The sequence below is a fragment of the Stylophora pistillata genome, chromosome 5, assembly GCF_964205215.1.
Source record: "Stylophora pistillata chromosome 5, jaStyPist1.2, whole genome shotgun sequence".
Lineage (NCBI taxonomy): Eukaryota > Metazoa > Cnidaria > Anthozoa > Scleractinia > Pocilloporidae > Stylophora > Stylophora pistillata.
The window spans coordinates 24,941,620-24,947,764 of NC_142523.1; the positions used below are offsets into that span (position 1 = coordinate 24,941,620).

The following is a 6,145-nucleotide window of genomic DNA, read 5'->3' on the forward strand; positions in this document are numbered from 1 at the left end:
GATACCAGAGGCGATCTTTTTCGTTAGTTTTTCGATGTGACTATGCCAATCGAGTTTATCGTCTATTATTACACCAAGCGATTTTGTTGCTGTAACCTGGCTCACTTGAGTATTGTTCATTCTAATTGTTGGTGAAGCTGTGAGAGTATTCATTCTCTGCCTCGACCCTATTAGCATGAATTCGGTTTTAGTCATGTTCAACGTGAGTTTGTTGGCTTGTATCCAGTTGAAGACGTTTTCTAGGTCTTCATTTAGACAAAACTGAACGTTCTCAAGATTGCTTCTCGCATATGTGAGGTGCGTGTCATAGGCATACATTCTCGGTTTACAATTTGATAAGCAATTTGGAAGATCGTTGATATATAATAAGAACAATAATGGACCGAGGATGGTCCCTTGAGGGACGCCGCAAGTCAACGAGTAGCTACTGGATAGCGACCCGTTCACAGAGCATTTTTGTGTTCGGTTTTCCAAATATGACTGCAACCATCTGAAAGATTTTCCATGTATACCATAACAGTTTAGTTTCGATAGAAGGATCTGATGATCAACAGTGTCAAAAGCTTTTTTCAAATCTAGAAAAATGACGCCATTGATTTTCTCGTTATCAATATTATATGCCCAAAATTCTGTCGCTTCCAACAAAGCTGTTACAGTTGAATGATTAGCACGAAACTCTGATTGGTTTTAATATAGAATATCGTGCTCTTCCAAAGAGGCATATAACTGTTCATAAACTATCCTTTCAAACACCTTCGCCATTATTGGAATCACCGATATTGGGCGGTAATTGTTAGCATCACCTCAGTCACCCTGTTTATGAAGAGGGGTAATCCTTGCATATTTCCAGTCGTCTGGGAACGTCCCTTGGCTAATAGATTGATTGAAAATATCACATATCGGCACACAAGTAAGATCAGCACATTCCCTGATAAACCTAGCAGATATTTTGTCAAGGCCCGTTGCCTTTGACTTGTCTAGTTTATTTAAAAGTGAAAATACTTTAGTTGGATTGGTGGGTTGGAGCTTAGACCGTTTATCTGTTGTGGTAAGATATCTTTGATAGCTACCACTATCACAATTTATCTCACTGGCAAGTTTTGGACCAATATTAGCAAAGTGGTTATTGAATTCGTTTGATAGCTCCAACGGATTAGTTCTCGTTAATCCGTTCACTTTTAGTGACGCCACTGGCGTTTTGCCAGATTTTCGAGAGGTTAGCTCGTTTATAGTCTGCCAGGTCTTTCGGGAGTCGCTGGTTTGCTTATTAAAACTATTTTGGTAATAAACTTGCTTAGCTGAGCCACAAGGATTTACAAAGTCGAAAAAAGCTCTCTCGACAGGGTAAAAACATCTGCATTTTTAATAAGATAGCACACACACCTTAGAAGTGCTTTTCAAGGCAAATGATTGTGATATGGTACCTTCTCTCATATCGATGTCTAATCACAACTGAACCCCCATAGCTAGTTTACCCATTTTCATATGTTGCAATTTCATTACTCGTGAGCTTTTATCAAGGGTTTGAAATGATATGAGGAAGTCGCGTGTCAAGTATTCAAAGAATAAATGAGTTAACACTGCACCCTTATCAGTAATTTTTGTTAATTAGGTTAAGAATTTTGTTAATTGATCTTGACTGCATACCCTAGCACTTTGAGGAAAGCCTAATTTATGAAACACTTCCAGGGAACAGTATAAACATTTACCTCAAGAGGTAGAGAATGTTAACAGAACGTTAACAAAATGTTAAAATTTCTGTACAGAATTGGGAAGAAATATCGAAATATGTCCTATTCTCGTCATTTGTGGAGCGCGACCGATGAAAAATTTACGGAGAAATACAGCGTAACGCCAAAGCGATAATGTATATAGTGATTGAAAGTGATTGGTTTTACGAAAATGACTAAAAGTTTAAGAAACTGAGGCAGCCCATACAATCCAAACTATTACATTTCGACGAGGAACGGTTAAGCGATACTGAGGAGATTTATAGCTTTTATATATAACGCTCAGGTTACGCTGGACTAAGTGTCAGCAATAAGGCGTTGGTTGGCACGATTTCATTCTAATCACTGTTCTTTGAGAAAATTCCAATTCACCTGCATGGCGACTTATAAGAAATGATTCATCGCTCTTATGTTTCAATCTTTAAGGGCTTTCTTTCTACAGATTCACTCACATTCAATAAGCGATCAGTAAGCACGTAACATAACCAAATTGGGAAATGTCAAACCTCTCTTCAAATTTGATTATTTCCTCCTAACTTCGACGAAATCTGTCTCGATATGAACGAAATATTTAACCTTCGAACAGGAGCGTATGGGTCAGTGTGTAAAATGGTTGTATCAGCATCCTGAAGGCGTCAAAAGCCCAACCGTCTAGAATCTGGAATGAACCTTAGCATTTAGGGGACCTCAGCGCATTGTAACACAGAGCTACACAGATGAAAGGACTATTTTTTGCGGTTGATTGCCACGGTAACGGCACAACAGTATTATTCTATTCACACTGTACGAAACATGACGCTATCGACATTGTCGATCCTCGGAGCGAGCAATTTCCCACCCGCTCCTGTGAAACGGTGTTTTTACAAAAAAGAGTTACATTTAGGCAAACCTTTCTCGCGGATTGGTATCGGATAGACAATATCCGCAAGAACGAAAACTGTCAGAGGTCAGTCTTGCAGTTTTAACCGTGTCACCAGCGTTGTAACAGATTAGGAACGGCACTTTTATTGCGTAAACTGGAAGTGAACTCATGCGGTATCAAAAGTAATTTATGGGCGGCGTAACTAATCGCCAAATTATAAAGTTGCAGAAAACCACATATCGTCTGGCGCATCGACAAATCCATTAAAAGGAGCGAAAAAGAAGAAGGAAAAGAAGCAGGAAAGGGTGAAACAAACTTTGGTTCTGATGAGCTTTGTTCTGCCCGTATCGTAAATGGGTTCTTTCTTATAATTAATAAAATAAACCAAAAAACATTAAAGTAATTCTTAAAACTATGCATACATTTAAAAGCGCTTTATCGTATATTATAAACTGAGTTATTTCAGTCTTCCAGATTCCCTCACATTCAAAGGGTGATCAATAAGCACATGGGATGTCCACATTGGGAAGTGTCAATCACACACATGATATACCTTTTATTTAAATTTGGTTGTTTCCTCCTAACTTAGGCGAAATCTCGCTGTCAACAAAATGTTCAACCTGCAAACAGAAGTGTCTGGGTCATTGTGTAAAAGGGTTGTAACAGCATCCTTAAGGCCTTCAAATCCAACAGTCTGGGATCTGGAATGACATTTGGCATATAGGGACTTCGGCTCACTGAAACACAGAGCTACGCGGAGAGAAAGGACTATTACGTATGATGCACGATCCTCGCAGTAGAGAGCGCTATTTATGCAATAGCGAAAGTCAGACCTGAAAAAAATCAGGCCTGCACGGGATTCGAACCACTGACTTTTCTTTTTTTTTTTTTTTCAGGTCTGATTTTCGCTATTGCATAAATAGCGCTCTCTACTGTGAGGATCGTGCATCATACGTATCTACAACCGCAGTTCAAAATATATGAACTTCATATATTCATTGTATCAGAAAGGATTATTGTTTGGGGCTGATTACCATGTTAACGGCATAACAAAATTGTTCTTACATTGTACAAGACATAAGGCTATCGACATTGCCCATCCACGGAGCGAGCAAATTCCAAACCCGCTCCTGTGAAACGGTGTTTTCGTAAATAGATGTACATAAAGGTATTGCATAGGCAATATCCAGAAGAACAAAAATTGTCTGAGGTCAGCTTTGCAGCCTTAGCCATGTCATCAGCGTTCTAATAGACTTGGAACGGCACTTCTATTAAATAAACGGCAAGCGAACTAATGCACTATCGAAAGTAATTTATGAGCGGCGTAACTAATCGCCAAATGAGGTGTAATGAATATATGAAGTTCATATATTTTTTTTTTTTAACTGCGGTATTAGATACGTATGATGTGCGATCCTCGCAGTAGATAGCGCTATTTATGCAATAGCGAAAATCAGACCTGAAAAAAATCAGGCCTGTACGGGACTCGAACCACTGACCTCTGCGATAATAGTGCAGCGCTCTACCAATTGAGCTAACAAGCCAAATGAGAGCAGGCCGTTAAGTTGATTCGCAATAAACCCGTGAAAGTGATTAATGAGATGCTATGAATATATGAAGTTCATATATTTTGAACTGCGGTATTAGATACGTATAATGTGCGATCCTCGCAGTAGATAGCGCTATTTATGCAATAGCGAAAATCAGACCTGAAAAAAAAATCAGGCCTGTACGGGACTCGAACCACTGACCTCTGCGATACTAGTGCAGCGCGTTACCAATTGAGCTAACAAGCCAACTGGGTGCAGGCCGTTAAGTTGACTCGTAATAAACCCGTGAAAGTGATAAATGAGATGCAATGAATATATGAAGTTCATACATTCATTGCATCTTCATTGCATCGCCAGTAACTAATCGCCAAATCATAAAGTTGCAAACAAGCACCCTCACGCATGGCACATGTCAACTGGCGCATCGACGAATCCATTAAAAGGAACGAAAAAGAAGAAGGAAAAAAGGCAGGAAGGGGTGAAACTCAGACTTTGGTCCTGATAAGCTTTGTTCTGCTCGTATCATAAAAAAAAAACATTTAAATAACGCTAAAAACTATGCGAACGTTTAAAAGCGGTTTATTATTTATCACAAACTAGAAACGAACGGTTTCCTACAAAGAAACGTTTTGAGTTGTTTCTTAAAAGTAGCTACGCAGCTAAAGGATCTGATTGGTAACACACGGCAACAAGTGCCTTAAGGCAGGAGCGGCATGAGAAAAAGCGCGGTCCCCAAGTCTAGAGCAGGTGATCAGCGAAGAACATAGTTGGAGGCAGGTTTTAGAGATAACACATCTCAGATTGTTTAAAGACTTAAGAACAGAAAGAAGCAGATTTTAAATTCAACCCTGAATGTTACAGGAAGCAAGTGCAGGTCTATGAGAGCTGGTGTAATGTGTTCAAATTTCGTAATCTGCACAATCATCCTAGCTGTGACGTTCGGAACGTTCTGTAAACGCTCAAACTGATATTTAGGTAGACCGCGATCTTGGGATCTTTGACCGTTACGCAATACTGTTGAAAATTTTCCTTAAAATATGTCTAGAACGGTATTAACATTCAAGCTCATCAGAATGTTCTGTTCGGCAACTCCGGGACTCGAATTTTATATATAGTTGTGGAAAAGGCCTCCCAGCTTAAGTAAATACAATTGGTTACACGAAAAAGTTGCATTACATGGGGAATGTGAACATCGCTTGTGCCGCAACTGAATAAAAAAGTCTTCTTGAAGAGGAGTCAAATTAAAATCGATCATAAAACCTTTATGAGGATTATAGTGCAAAGGGCAAAAAATTACATTGGCTCATGTAACGGTAAGAGACGATCAACTAAGACGATTTAAAGTACAGCGTAAAGGTAATTTTCTTGCGATATATGTCACTGGCATGTCTCTGCAGCAATATAACTAAGAGCGCAAGGCACGTTATCGCGATCTATAGCTTAAGCGAAATATATCACTTGGACTCGATAATGTACCTGATGGGAACACTTGCAATGCGACAAGAAGCTTCGACGGCCTTCTTGATTTCACTTATGACGTATAAATTGGACCCAATGCGAGATAAATGCTTTTTAGAGTGGATTGAAAATCAAATCGACGATCTTATGAATTTCATAAGTTACTTGAATACATGATGGCAGTCCGATGATTAAAAGGAAAAAAAGTTGAATTCAGTTGTATTAGAATAATATTATTATTCATCTTTTTTTCCTAATATTAATAATATTATTATTAATATTGGAATAGTTATTGTAGTTAGTCCAGTTAATTCCTTTTCCATCTTGATCGATATCTCAGTAAGAATTAAGTTCGGGTACCGTGCGAATATAACCCGACTATGACATCTATTGAAATGTTAGACCGGGTTTGTTCAAGTGCTTCTCACAATTTTATCAATTGCCATTTATTGAGCAACGCATTCTATTTAAGGTTATAGAATGGAAAATCCAAACCACCGCAATTTCATTGTCTCTTTTTTTTTTAATTGTGGCTGATTGACCCC

General features: G+C 38.7%; 1 non-coding gene across 1 annotated transcript; it reads right to left on the minus strand.

Annotated features, from left to right (window-relative positions):
* Positions 1 to 4,063: 4,063 nt before the first annotated feature.
* Trnan-auu (transfer RNA asparagine (anticodon AUU)) lies at positions 4,064 to 4,136 on the minus strand. The gene has a single exon. It is a non-coding gene; the product is annotated as a tRNA-Asn (tRNA).
* Positions 4,137 to 6,145: the final 2,009 nt, after the last annotated feature.